This window comes from Cryptomeria japonica, chromosome 1 (genome assembly GCF_030272615.1).
Source record: "Cryptomeria japonica chromosome 1, Sugi_1.0, whole genome shotgun sequence".
Taxonomy (NCBI): domain Eukaryota; kingdom Viridiplantae; phylum Streptophyta; class Pinopsida; order Cupressales; family Cupressaceae; genus Cryptomeria; species Cryptomeria japonica.
Window position 1 is genome coordinate 432,577,316 of NC_081405.1, and position 15,435 is coordinate 432,592,750.

A 15,435-nucleotide genomic window follows, 5' to 3' on the forward strand; every position below is an offset into this window, starting at 1 on the left:
ATGCAGGAGAGCCAGTAAGTACCACAAAACCTCCTTGTACTTTGGTGCATTAAATGTTGTCATAAATGCATGTCAAGTAGAACATTAAATGCCTTTTAGAATATGTCAAACAAGGTCAAAAAATGCTAAGGCACGTCTGTGCTAGTGCCAGGCGCATCTAGGTTAGCTAGGTGCATCTGTACAAGAAAAGGCGTCTATGTCAAATGTGAGCACGTCTGCATTGTGCAAGCACGTTTATGCTATGTGGGTGCATTTGTGTAGAGCAGGCACGTCTATGCATAGGCACGTCTGTGTAGAGCAGGCATGTTTGTGCAATATGTAAGTGTGTTTATGTTATGAAGGTGCGTTTGTGTCAAAAAATATGCATTTATGTCTTCTAGGTCAAATCGGTAGTTCTGTGATGAACATATGCTATCGATTGGATAAGCTGCTGAGAGGATACACTCAAGTAGGTCCTTTAGGGAAGACTAGAATAGCAAATAGGGCTAGGATTGACAATTTTGTGATAGAACATACATTGCCAATTAGGAAACTACTCAAGAGGATACACTCAAGTAGAGGCCCTAGGATAAGATAGATCGAGGCACTTTGTGATGAACAGTGAGTACCAAGACATAGTACTTTGTGATGAACAAGGAGTACTAAAAAAAGTAGCACTTTATGATGAACAGGGAGTGCAAATATGAGTAGCACTTTGTGATGAATAGGGAGTGCAAGAACACGTAGTACTTTGTGATGAACATGGAATACCACTAGGATAGAAGCAACACTTTGTGATGAACAGTGAGTGTCACTAGGATAGAAGCAACACTTTGTGATGAATAGTGAGTGTCACTAAGATAGAGTATCATACGATAGATATAAGCTCTAGGATAATAAGCAGCATTTTCTGATGAACAATGAATGCCACTTTAATTGACATAGTTGATTTGCTTGACTGTAGGAGTACTTGTCTATGCTGGAGTCATGAGAGAGATTCCCGTCGACTTAGAAGTTATGACCAGAGCTGAAATTTGAGGACCAAGCTGCCATTGAGGTTATGGATTTGAGATTTATTTTGTATGTGCCTGAGTTTCGGGTGAACATGGGTTTGCTGACTACACTTGCTGAGAGATGGCACTCTGAGACATGCACATTCCATTTGCCGATGGGTGAGATATCAGTCACCTTAGAGGATGTGTACAGGATTCTAAGGATACCAATTTATGGGCAATTGATACCCTATGATCAAGATGGAGACAGGGAGGCATTGAGATGAGTGTTCTAGGATCCAGGACTGGAGATGAGGGCAGGACATGTCACCTGGGACACCATGACAGTGATAGGACTGGTGCTACCAACAGTGCTAGGAGGAGTGATCAGTGGGTTGCTGTGTCTGGATAGGGAGACACGAGGGTTGGCTATGGGTTGGGGAAGCACCTTGGAGATGATGGTGGCATAGCAGACCAGATATGCCTGGGGACTGTGCATGCTGGCGCATTTGTAATATGAGCTCCATCAGTTCATCTACCATGGATCTGTAGGATTGGGCTGTGGAGTGACATTATTACAGGTATGGGCATATGAGCATCTGCTAGTGACATGACCGATACATTTCAGGGGCAGGGGTCATGGATGCAGTTTTGTGCACTTGTATGATATGATTACATCACAGCCATGGATTGGCAGGTTGGAATACTGGAGTCAATTCCTTGATGAGATTGACACTATGATATGGAGGCCGTACTGAGAGTGTGAGAAGTGGGAGGATGATGCAGTGGAGCTACCCTATACCTTCAGGAGCAGATATCTGATTGGGCAGACGCCCTATGTACTAGAGAGGCAGTTGGTAGACAGGGTATGCAGGCAGTTTGGCAGGATCCAGTGAATGCCACGGGGTTCCGGTATGTATGCATAGATAGTGAGAGACCAGACACACTTTGGGCCATTGTTATCATATGATCAGGCCGTGATGCAGCTGGTGGAGATGACTCCCTTGCCATGGGATATGTTGCCTGAGATTGAGAATGTAGGGATGGATGTAGAGTATATTGCATATTGGGCAGAGCATCCATTTCCACGCTTGATAGATCCAGGAGAGATGATAGATGGAGATGGCAAAGAGGATGAGGATGATGATGGAGATGGTGGGGGTAGAGGTCGATGGAGGAGGCGGGGTGCAGTAGGAGAGAGTAGGGTGGCTCCGCGGAGAGAGGGTGGAGAGGAGAGACAGGCTCAGGTGGTGAGAGGTCGAGGTGGGTTGCCATTACAGGTGCCAGTAGCACAGGGTCCCAAATAGGTGCAGGGATAGGTACAGGGATGGGGACAGGGGCAGGGGTAGCCACATGAGTAGCTACAGGTATAGGCATAGGTACAACCACTAGTACAGGGGCAGCCACAGGTACAGGGGGCCGAGGAGGAGGAGGATGAGCTATTAGAGCTGAGGGAGATCTGCCAGGGATAGGCAGATGAGATCTAGGAGTTGGAAAGGGAGAGGGATTGACTTAGGAGATAGCTCAGGGACACTGAGTGGGAGTGAGATCAGCTATCCAACATTATACTAAGGTTGAGATAGCACTGAGGGCTAGGAGGCAAGCGATAGAGGACATAGGGGCTAGATATGCCTATGTTCTATGGGTAGGGGAGGAGATAGGTTATTGGCGAGACCTATACTACAGGTCAGTGCCACCAGTGCAGTGGGTGAGGAGCTTTCGTAGACCATCGTAGATAGCGACAACCACTAGAGCGAGTCATAGGAGACAAGCATCTAGTGGTGGGGTCATAGGTCCTCCACCACCACCAGATAGAGGGGAGAGGAGAGATGATCTTGGGGTGGGTCCTTCTAGGGCTTAGACTCCATCAAGGCTAGGTGGCTCTGAGGGAGGGAGTTCATCATAGCCTTAGACGGCTCCCTATGTATCAGTTTTGTACCATTTTGTATTATGATGTAGACACCTTTGGGTGATTGTAGCCATATGATTTTGACATCATTGTATCATGACACTTATGATTATATATATATATATGAGATGATTCATCTTTGCAACAGCTATATGCATGTGTACCTATGTGATGCTTTATATGTTTCTATGCGATGCTTATTATATGGATGCAAATGTGTACATGATGCAATGCAATATTTTTGTTCTTTTATGTTTTATATGTTATGCCAATGCAAATGTGAATATATGAAATGTAGATGAATATGATAATGTAAATGATTATTTACATGATGAAAATGTAAAATGTGCTAACATGTGTTGTGTGCAGGATGTGATGCAATTGTGATACCTATATGTATATATGAAATGCTTAATATGTGGTAATGCAGGTGCCACTACATGAAATGCAAATGTTTCTGGTGTGTCATTATACTCAGTCATGTGATAGCAGGCTACACAGACTCAGGAGGGACTATGGAAGTCAATCAAGAAAGGGGGATGGAAGATGGAAGATATGAAAGAGCTTCTTGTGCGTTATCATCATTGAGCTTTATTATGGCAAGATAGGTTATGACAATCGAGGCATATGTTCGACCCAGAAAGTCATTATACCCGTTTGCATGGAGATAGGATAGTCACAAACAAGGAATGCCCCAGTTCATACTAGACTCTCAGTGTCCTCATATCCTTGGACAAGTCATAGCATTACTAAGAGACAATCCACAGACAGCAAAGAAAAATAGGTGACGATACCCCATCCTTGCCTTTCTAGTCAAAGACATCCTGGAGATAAAATCTCTAGTCAGAGACATCCTAGAAAAGCTAAAAGACATGTCACCAGAAAGATAAAATCAAAAGAAAACCAAGACTCGACACCAAAATCCACTGTAGTCCTCAAGTTTAGTGTCTCTTGTCACTTGTATAAGTCTATTTGATTGTGGTCACAATGTTTATTTTCACAAAAGGATAGATAGCACTGAACCATAATGTTGTCTGAGTCTGTTGAAAGATTTGATTTGTTGAAGCCCATTGTTGCTGTTGTATCTCATTTGAAACTGACTGAATCTATGAAACTGATACTTTATTGCCGAGAAGATGAAACTTTATTGTGGATTGTCGATGCAAATGTTGCTTTATTGTGGATTGTGCGCGGATAGACTAAAGAAGGCTGGAAGAAACTGTACTCCTCGGAACATGTGATGCTCTTAGTTCCACACCCATTACTAGATGTAGGATTTTCCTTAGCCACAAATAAGAGCTGATTTATTATGGATGGAAAGAGGTGAAAAGGGAGGTTTATTAGGAATGGCTAACAAATCTTGGGTAGATAATTAACAAGCCATGATGGGAATGGGTAAGTTTGTTATGGATGGATAGGTTGTGAGTGTGTGCAAAGTGAAAGGATGAGATGAAATCCTGAAGGAGAGAGGCGCAATGTCTCTACACATGGCACCGATGACCCGACTTTCACCATGGTACTTGCCCAAGGCACCATCGAAGTGGTTTTCATCGTTGGATGAAATTTTTTTTTGTTTTTTCAGTTTTTTTTTGTGTCACAAGGCACCTGTTTGCCCAATTTTCACCAAGTAATGATTATTTTTATGTTTGTGATTTTTTTGTATTTTTGAATTAGGATATTCTGAAGAGCTATGTGTAAAACCTGCATAGGTGCATGTTGTTGATAGGATCCTCCAAAGGTTCACCTTCTATGGGTGAGAGCTGATATGCACCAGATCCATATGCTACTGTGATGATGTAAGGACCAAGCCAATTTGGTTCGAACTTGCCCTTCTTCTCTCTATCTTGCTGATTTCTTGGATTCTCATTAAGAACTAAGTCACCTACCTCAAATGTATGAGGCTTAACCTTATGATTGTAGTTGCATTGTTCCTTGACTAAATGATGTGTAGCTCAAGTGACTATCTTCCTTGATAAAGGAACTAAGATATAATTACTAGTGTGTGGACTATGTAGGCCCATATGCATGTCATCTAAAGAAGTTTGGGCATCCCTGATAACAAATTCCTTCAAAGAAGTTCCATTGAAGGTCCATGATGTATCACCAGAAGGGAAAGGATATGTGGAACAAGTGGATGAGTGATGAAGGCTTATGATTGCAAAAAGAAGTGAAAGTAGGATAGCATGATGGAGACTTAGGATCAACAAGTATTCTTTTTTACTTGAAATTTTAGAACTTTTGCCCCCAGTTATTTTGATATTAGGGGATATCATCTCTTTCTCTTTTTCTTTCATAGGATTTTTGTCCTTGAATTTTATTTTTGCAGAGTCCAATAGCTTTTGATTTTGATTTGGACTAAAGGACTTTTCTTTATTTTTGACTTTTAGATTTTTCTTTTCAAAGATTGATTTGTGATCCTCAATGAGTAAGGGCTTTTCTGATTCTTGCTGATCCAAGTCTAGGAGCGGACTGGAAATGGAATGAGTGGATGAAATGGTAAGGCTATGTGAGTTCTCAAGAGGGCTGACGATACACTCAATAGATTCTTTGTTGGAACCACTCTTAGGACTATTGATATCAAGAGTTGCTTGTACCACTAAAGGAGATTTTCATTCAAACTTAGTAGCCACAACACTAGGTGGTTCACATCCAATTCTTTGCAAATTGTTTATAGATTGTTCCTGTCGACTGAATACCTTAGGAGATAATGTGATTTTATCAACATGAAAGATATACTCACCACATCCCATGTCTTTATACTTGAACTTTTCTTTGATCTCTGCTTGTTTTGATGTAGAAGCTTTCAATGATTCTAGATCCACATATGTTGATGAAGGAATAGCTTCTCGATTGATTGGAATTGTTATTTCTGATCTAGGTTGCATATTGTTGCAATATATGAATGGATTAGGATCAGCATTAACTATTATTTAACTCTGTTGTGAGGAAACTTAATGCATTGGTGATATGCAGATGGGACTGCCCTCATTTCATGAATCCAAGGACATCCTAGTAATATATTGTATGTGAGATCCAGGTCTAGGACTTGACAAACCACATCCTTTGTAACTGGCCCAACTCTGAGAGGCAAGGTGACTGTACCTTTGGATGAATGCTCTTCATCATCATATGCCTTGATGGTAATTTTGTTTGTAGAATTCACAGCTTTATCTGAATATCCCAATTGTTTAATAGTGCTTAATCTACAAATGTTTAGACCTGCTCCTCCATCTATCAGGACTCCTTTTATTTGATTTTTGTGTATGAAGGCTTCAATGTGTAACGGTGCATTATGTGGCTGACTTACGGAGGCGTCATCAACTTTTGTGAATGTAAGGGAGTGTGGAATGGAAAGGTATCCCACCATGGCTTGAAACTAGTCCACATTCAGATTAGTAGGGATAGAAGTGTCTCTCAAGATTTTGTCAAGAATGGGTTTATGTGCGGGGGATATGCGTAAGAGCTCAAGGATGGAGATGAGTGTAGGTGTCTTCCCTAACTGTTCTACAAGGTCATACTCAGTTTTGGTTGATGTGGAAGTGGTTTTTTTAGTTGGAACACATTGCAAAGTGAATTTACCTCAACGAGTTGTGACATTACATTCAGAGGTAGGTTTGGAAGAAGATCCAATTCCTTTTAGGACAATCTTGGGTCTTTGGGTAGAAGTCTTAGGCATTTTATCCTTGATGATAATGGTAGAGACATAATTGTCCATCGAAATGTGATTGATAGTTGAATCATAGTTATAAGATGCTTTGGTATAGTTGGTTTGATCATCTGTGGCTTTGGATTTTCCCTTGTCATGTTTTGGGAATGGTTCCTTAAACATCTCATGTTCTTGATTGGATGAATGCCCTTCAATCTCAATGTCACCTCTATCAATGAGATTTTGTATGATGTTCTTCATTCGATGACAATTTCCTATTTTATGGCCCTTGCTCTTATGAAATTCACAATACTCGTCATCATTCCACCAATTTGATTTAACCTTTGGCTCATATGGAGGCAAATCTGGAATTGTTATTATTTTGTTTGCCACTAGCTTCTTGAAAACTGATTCTAGTGGTTCTCCCAATGGAGTGTACTTCCTTCATGATTTGGAAGTTGTTTGAGTATTCACTTGATTGTTTGTAGAGCTTGATCTATAAAAAATGATTTTGGGTTGTACTGCATTGGCATCAACAACACCATCATTGAATGTGTTCTTGTTTTTATTCCAAAATCTTGGCTTGTCTTTTCCTTTAAATTTCTCTTTGTTTTCTTTAAATGTTTTGATGACATGTTGTACAATTAGGACTTTCTCTGTTGCTAAGCCTTTTTCAATGATGTCCTTGAAGGTGGACAAACAAGGTTTTCTTAGGTCATAACTAATATCTTTGTTAACATTCTGCGTGAACATCTTTATCATTTGTTTTTGTGGAATTTCACAAGAGCATCTACTGGGTAGATTTCTCCATCTTTGTAAAAATGATGAAAAACATTCTCCATCCTTTTGTTTGGTGTTGCACAAAGTGGTGACTGATATGTCTATCTCTATATTGTATGAGAAATGTTGGATAAATGCCTCTGCTAAGTCACCCCATGACTTAATTCCAGGTGGAAGTTGGGAGAACCATTCCATAGCTTGATCACCTAAGCTTTGTGGGAATAATCTCATCAAATATGTCTCTTCGGCTGCTACCTCAATGCAAGATGTGAAAAATTGTCTTATATGTGCCTTAGGATCCTCTTTTCCTCTATACGTATCAAACTTAGGTGTGACAAAGTGTGTAGGAAATGGAGGCATTGGAATGCTTTTGTCAAATGGATAGGGACATGTGAGGCCTCACCTAGACTCAGTCTAACATTTCAGTGGTTTTCATATTGAGACTATTATGGATAATTTATTTTGATGCATTTTGGAATTTAGAACTTATATGATTTCAGGATTTGGATAACATTGCTATATATTGATGATTTATTTATATGCTTTATGCGATAGAACACTACATGATTTTTGAATAAGATGAAATTGCGTTGATAAATGTCGTTATTGAATTTGCGGGATTTTACTATGATAATAGAATTATGATGTATGTTTAAGTTTATGAGAATTAGGATGAATTGCTTATGTGAAATTGCTTGGATAAAAGATATATTTAATTTGTTCAGATGTAAATTGTATGCAAGTGATGATGTGTATTATTATTCCTTTGAATTAGATTATATGTGGATATTTGAAAGTACTAATGTGTAAATTGAGATGCGCAGGAAGTTATCCATGTGACCATGGAAATTTTACAGAGAACCAAACCTAGACCTATGTATGTTCGTAAGCTAGGGGTTGTCTATTTGGAGAGACAACACCTCGTTTGTGTTGTATTTTATTTGTAATAGTATATGATGCATGTGTGTTAAGTGTTATTTAATTGATTGTGTCAAATCCACAAGAGACGATTTCATGTATTATATTATAATAGTGTTTTCTTTGTGTCACTTGACACGTGTGAATTTAAGTTTGAATTTTTATTTTTGTCTCTTGGTGGGAAAGTGTTCAACTATAGCTTTTTCAATCAATGTAATGTGATGTCATAAATACCTTGGGTAAAGAATCTTTGGGGTGGTCAACATAGGTTTCACCCGAAAATAAACTTCAAGGGGGTTTAAAATGGGTTAAATGAGCACCTAGGGGTAGTTTAATAGGGTTTCCTAAAGCCCATAAGGTATACCTAAGGGTTAGGGGTAATTTTAGGCAAGTTTCTACTCCTAAGTGACCTTTTAGACACCCTAAAAGTTGACTTTTCTGAGTTGTGCGAAAATTGAAATTAGAAGATTGAGCTTAGTTGTAAACTTTCCTTTTTGAATGAGAGTTCCCTTTCCCATTCTGTCTTACCTTCCTCTTTAGTTTTTAGAAACTTGTGAGAACTCACACAATGAGCTTCTTAAGCAAGAATTTAAAAATTTGAGGGTAATCACCCACTCTCCATTTTTGGAGACAAGAGAAAATTAAAAAGAATAGAATATTTTTCGAATAGAGAATTTTGGCTAAGGGTAGAAGGGGAAGAACCGTGGAATTGGGCAGCTCATCCTCAACAATACTAACCTACCTTTGGGTAGAATAAGGTTGGTTTCATTCTTCTTAAAATGGCTTCTTTTGCATGTTGTTCGAAAGTATGTTGTTGTAAGAAATTTGCTTCCTTGCATGTTTTTTTTTTGAGAATTTCATTTGGTACTTTGTATTATATTTTGTATGTGTTTTTGGGAGTCTTCAAGACCTCTTACTCTTGGGAGAGAGGAGGATCTTGTGGGTGGTAGCAGTGACAACCCTCGAGTGAGAGACTCTCATTATGAGAGAGATCACAAGGGAATTTTGTGTGACCCTTGCTGCATGGCCTGTTTGTGCAATGGGGGTCATAAGGAGGGATATAAGGCTAGAATGCCTTGGGGGGCATAAGGAATAAGGGGTTGAAATTCTTAATGTATTTGTTGTGCCATGAGGTAGCTACATGTTTTTCCATACTTGCAGTTCTCCTTAGGGTATTGGTCCACTACCACCCTTAAAAAGGTCATCACCAAAGTGTGGTGCAGTGTAGCCGGGATGGGAGTGTGTTTGTATTTGTGTGCAATCTGTCTTTTGTGTTTGCATGTTTGTTTCCCGTCTAGGGCTTGGTTCTCTGAGCTCGGGGGTGGCTACCAGTTAGCCTAGGCTGGGAGGTGAGCACTCCATGGTCATAGTTGTGATTCAATATGCAAGATTGTCGGGAGAAAAGAATAGGACAAGTGGAAGGTTGCAGGAGTTATTATTGCAGAAATTTATTTGTAGTTGTAAATATTAGTTTTAAAAGGAGAAATATATCCTCATTCATTGAAATGAGAGGCTATTTGTAAAATGGAAATAAAAGACTTGAGGATATGTTATTTGTAATGCATAAAATATTATGTATTTTGTAGAAAAGATAAATGGTTTATTCTAAGATTTTGTTGTAGAGTTAAGGTTAAATTTTGTAGTCTTTAATATTTCTTGAAAAAAAAATGAGTTAAATTTGTTCTCTTATTTATTGAAAAAGAAATAGAATTGATTTTGCATACATGCATGGGCTGGAAAATAACGGCACTTTGGATTATACATGGAAATGTAAAAAGTATATAAATTAAGTCTGTGATCTTACTTTGTTTGTGGTTTCATTTTAAATGCAGAAAAATAAAATCTATAAATAACATAATCATTTCTATAGTTAAGTTAATGAATTTCGCTGTGCTAGAATTAGTTAATTCTATTTTTATTTTTCAGAAAATACATCTCTAACATTTAAGTAGTTGCGGTAGTTTTCTCTTTACAAGCCAGCCAATTTAATAAATGCAGAAAATAAAGATCTAACCCTATTATAGTTTTATTTAAATAACATCTATCCTTTCTAGTTGCTGAAAAATTTATTAAACATATACCTTGATAAAGTTGGAGTTAGATATTTATCTTAAATACTGGCAATATTTATTTTCAGAAATTGATATCTACAGTAAACAGATTTATTACTTTATTTCTTTTCCTACATTTGAAAATCAAAATCTTCCATGAATTTTGTTTTATTATAAGAAAAATAAAAAGATAATAATATAGTTATATATAAATATATATAATTATATACATGCAGATTTCATATATATATATATATATATATATATCATAAAATTTACCTGCGAAACAAAAGTAGATATAAATATAAATATATATATATACACACACACACACACACATATATATATATATGAATATATACATATGAAAATATATATATATATATATATATATATATATTTATTTATACTTAATGGTTTTTTTTTTTTTTAAATGTATATAAATATATATGAAAATATATATATATATATATATAAATATATATATATATATACATATATATACATATATATAAATAAAAATATATATATATATAAATATATATATATACATATATATACATATATATAAATAAATATATATATATACACATATATATAAATATATATAATAAAAAAATAAATATAAAAAAATAATAATAAAATATATATGGTGAGGGTCATGCAGGGCATGCAGTCCCTATGCGGGCAATGTCCACCATGGAGGTCACAGCCTCTGTGCGGGCCGCGATACCCACAGGGGCCTGCAGCTCCCTGTGTGGGCCGTGCTTCGTGCTAGTGGTCGTAGCCATTGTGCAGGCCACGACACACACAACGGCGAAGGCCACTGTGTGGGCCGCGACCCCCACAGTGGGTCGTCCCACTGACAGTGCCCCCTCTGCCTCTCCCACATTCGACCGCCCACTGTTAAAATCGTCGCCCACCCTGCACAAAATGCCCAGCTCAAAAAATGGGGGTGTAAGAAAATTATAAACCCTAGCTGGGTAGGGCTAGGGTAGGGAGAGAAATAGATGTTACCAAAAAAATAATAAAAGATAGAGCACTTAAATAATAGTAAAAGAATGTTAGGGTTTGCATGGTAGTTAAGTTTAAAGTTTTTAAAAATAAAAAAAAAGTATTTTTAGGATATATATATATATATATATAAAAGTTGGATACATCTTTACACATAGGGCCCCAATGTAAGAGATTAAGACAAATTTAGATTGGTATAAATAATTAAGTTTTATAGACTATAGTCGCCTTAATAAATATATGGGTTTGAAATGGGTTTTGAAAGCCATAAGGATATTTTTTTTAAGGATGTTTAAATATATATATATAACAATATTTTCGAGATCTAAGCATATAGAACTCTTTTAATAAATGGGGTAGTATTAATTTTGGTTATGGGGCTATTTAATTTATAGGTGAGTATTCATATATATATATATATTTATTGGGCCGCTTGTCAATTTAATTTAAAGCATTTTATGCTTATTGATTTAAATAAATTTAGGTATTCATGAAATAAATATTAATAAAGTTAATATTTATTTTTAAATAGCTTGGATGTTTATGAACCAAATATTATGAAGTTGATATTTAATTATAAATTAAATAGATTGAGCAACAATAAGCTAGTCCATTTTAATCCGTATTTAATCTTAAATTATTTCCGTTATTTAGGTTAGTAGATAAAGTTCATTCTAAACATAGTTAAGACCAAAGCTGGTTAGCGCGTTTCGTGTTAGCGAACTTATTGTTATTTAGTTGTTATTAAAAAAAATAAAAATTGTTCCTTTCTTGCCCTAAATTTTGGGCATGACATTTTGGTATCAGAGCAAGGTTTCCACACTGGGAACCTTACTCCACTTACGTTTCGCCTTAGATTATTTAAATTATTTTTTGTAAATTGATTTTTTAAAGACATTTAAATTTAATTGAATTAATATTATTGTAAAAGAAATTAATTATTTATTTTACCTTATTTTTCCTTTTAGGATGCCTTTGACAACGCGATAAGCTCGCAAGCGTGGATGAGGTCCTAGACGTGTGCGCATAGCACGCGAAGAGGTAGTGAGGGAGGCATCGGTTCTAGAAGAGAACCCAGGAGCACCTCCTGAACAACCAAATGAACCTAACCGAAATCTCTTAGAAGTAATACAAAATCTTATTAGCATAGTTCAAGAAAGGATTCCAACAGAGAACCCTGAGGTTAGAAATCAGGACTCTGGGAGTCATAGATCAGTTGATAGAGAACGAAGCAGGAGCCCAGCTCCTATTCCTATAAAGAGTCAGGGTGGAAATGAGCCAGAGTTTGTGCACATGCTAGAACCACCTCCAGTGGTGGAACCAGTTTATTTTGAGAGAGCTCGTCGGGATCAAGGGGATCTTATCAAAGAGGTCATGTGCCTCCAGCCACCATCTTTTGGAGGTTCTACCGATGAGCTAGAGGCTGAGGCATGGCTTTTGAGTCTTGAGAGGTGCTTTGCATTGCGTTCTTACGAGAGCAATCTAAAAGCATGTGTCACAGTCCATCTGCTAAGAGGATCGGCCTCCACTTGGTGGAGACAGGAAGAGTACAAATGCGGATTAGTTCCTAATACTGTCACTTGGGCGATATTCACAGAGAGGTTTTGCGAGAGGTACCTATCAGAACACTTCAGACAACATCGTATAGATGAATTTCATGATCTCCAACAAAAAGGCTTATCAGTAACCCAATATGAGAGCAAATTCTTTGAGCTGTTGCCTTATGTAGATTATCTAAAGGATGAGAAAAATCTTGTAAACCGCTTCATTAGAGGGTTAAATGCTAGTATAGCCGGGCCTGTTAGAATGTCCACTCCAGAGAGCCTTCGGGTTGCCGTGGAGAAGGCACTGATTGCCAAGGAAATTCAGGTCAGACCACAGGACAATAGGGATCGGTTTCAGAACCAAAATCCCACACCTCAGACTTATGGATTCCAGAAACCACATTGGAAGGGAAACAACCGAAACTCACAGGGGTTCTCCAAACCCCCTCCTCCACAACAGAAACCATAGAACCAAAGGCAGAAGCCTCCACAGTATCAGCAGGGCTCCAAGCCCAAGAAATGGCAAACTCAGGGATAGAGACGTGATTAGAGAGCACAGGTGCAGTACACACCTCTAGCTAGGACTCAACAGTCCTCTAGGGGTGGGTACAGTGGATCCAGTAGGACAGGAGGTTAGGCTTTTTCTAGGCCTCAGGGCGCCCAGTTTCAGACATGAGGTGCTTGCTTTACATGTGGAGCCATGGGGCATATGGCGAGGGATTGGCCTCAGGGTTAGATGGCAGGGAATCAATGGATGGCCGCTTCAGAGCTGACAGTTGGTGATATGGGTAGGTCCCATAGAGTATTCACAGTGGTTGACAACCGCTAGGCTGAGCATCAGGCCACGGTCATCGAGTCTGCAGGTATGATCAAAGGTAACAATGTATCTATTTTGTTTGATTTAGGAGCTACTGACTCCTTCATATCTCCATTGGTTATGGAGCGTTGCGGGCTAGTGGCAACTAGACAGGGTGTCAGTTGAAAATTGGAATTAGCTTCAGGGGCTAGAGTGTCAGTGGAATCAGAGGTTAGGGCATGTCAGTTGCAGATTGGCAAGACCACTTTAGTAGACCTTAGAGTGACACCACTTGGATTTTACGGTATCGTACTTGGCATGGATTGGCTTTATGCGCACAGAGCCAAGATGGATTGCCGCCTAAAAAAGATCGAGTGTGAGGATGATCATGGTTCGCCCATAGTTATCACCAGGATTCAGAGGCCCGTGTCTCTTTGTATGATCTCCGCAATGCAACTTAAGCAGAGCATGCGAAAGGGATGTCACCTTTTTGCTATCACTATCAGTGATAGAGGAGAAGAGGAAGAAAAAGAAACATCGCTTGATGACCATTCTATCCTTAAGGGATATTCAGATGTGTTTCCTTCAGAGTTACCTAGAATGCCACCCCGTAGAGAGATTGATTTTCATATAGACCTAGTACCAGGAGCTGAGCCAGTTTCCAGAGCACCTTATAGGATGACCACAAATGAGCTTAAAGAACTCAAAATACAACTTGAGGAACTCCTTGAGAAGGGTCATATTCATCCTAGCATATCCCCTTGGGGTGCACCAGTCATCTTCGTTAAGAAGAAGGACAGATCTCTCTGATTATGTATGGATTATCGACAGCTAAATAAAGTAACCATCAAGAACCAATATCCTTTGCCCAGAATTGATGATTTATTCGACCAGCTTCAGGGTGCCAAAGTCTTTTCCAAAATAGATCTGAAGTCAGGATACCATCAGCTGAGAATAGTGGAGAGTGATATCCACAAGACCATATTTCACACTAGATATGGTCACTATGAGTTCACTGTAGTTCCATTCAGACTTACGAATGCCCCAATGGTTTTTATGAGCCTCATGAATGGGGTATTCCGTACATTTCTGGACTATTTTTTTATTGTGTTTCTCGATGATATACTGATATATTCTTGGAATGAGAAGGAGCATGAGGAGCACTTAAAACAGGTATTGTAGTGTTTGCGGGATAACCAGTTGTTTGGCAGTTTGTCGAAGTGTGCTTTCTTTCAATCATAGGTCAAGTACCTTGGGCACGTTATTTTCGGTGATGGGATCTCAGTTGACCCATCAAAGATTAGGGCTATTATGGATTGGCCAGCAACAACCAGTGTGATAGAGGTTCAGAGTTTCATGGGCTTAGCAGGGTATTACCGACATTTTTTTAAGGGATTCTCCACAGTCGCACATCCTATTACTTCTTTTTAGCGTAAAGGGAAGAAATTTGAGTGGACAGAGAAGTGCGAGAAGGCCTTTCAAGAACTCAAGAAGGCACTTATTAGCACTCCTATCCTTGTTGTACCAGATCCCACAACTGACTTCATGGTTTGTACAGATGCTTCTCTAGAGGGTTTAGGAGCAGTTCTTATGCAGGATGGTAGGGCCATAGCTTTCGAGTCTAGGAAACTTAGGACTCATGAACTTAATTATCCCACTCATGACCTTGAGCTTGTAGTAGTAGTGCACACACTTGTGAGGTGGAGACACTTCCTTTTAGGTCATCACTTCGAGCTGCATTCAGATCATCAGAGTCTTCAGTACATCTTCACTCAGTCGAACCTTAATGCACATCAGAGGAGATGG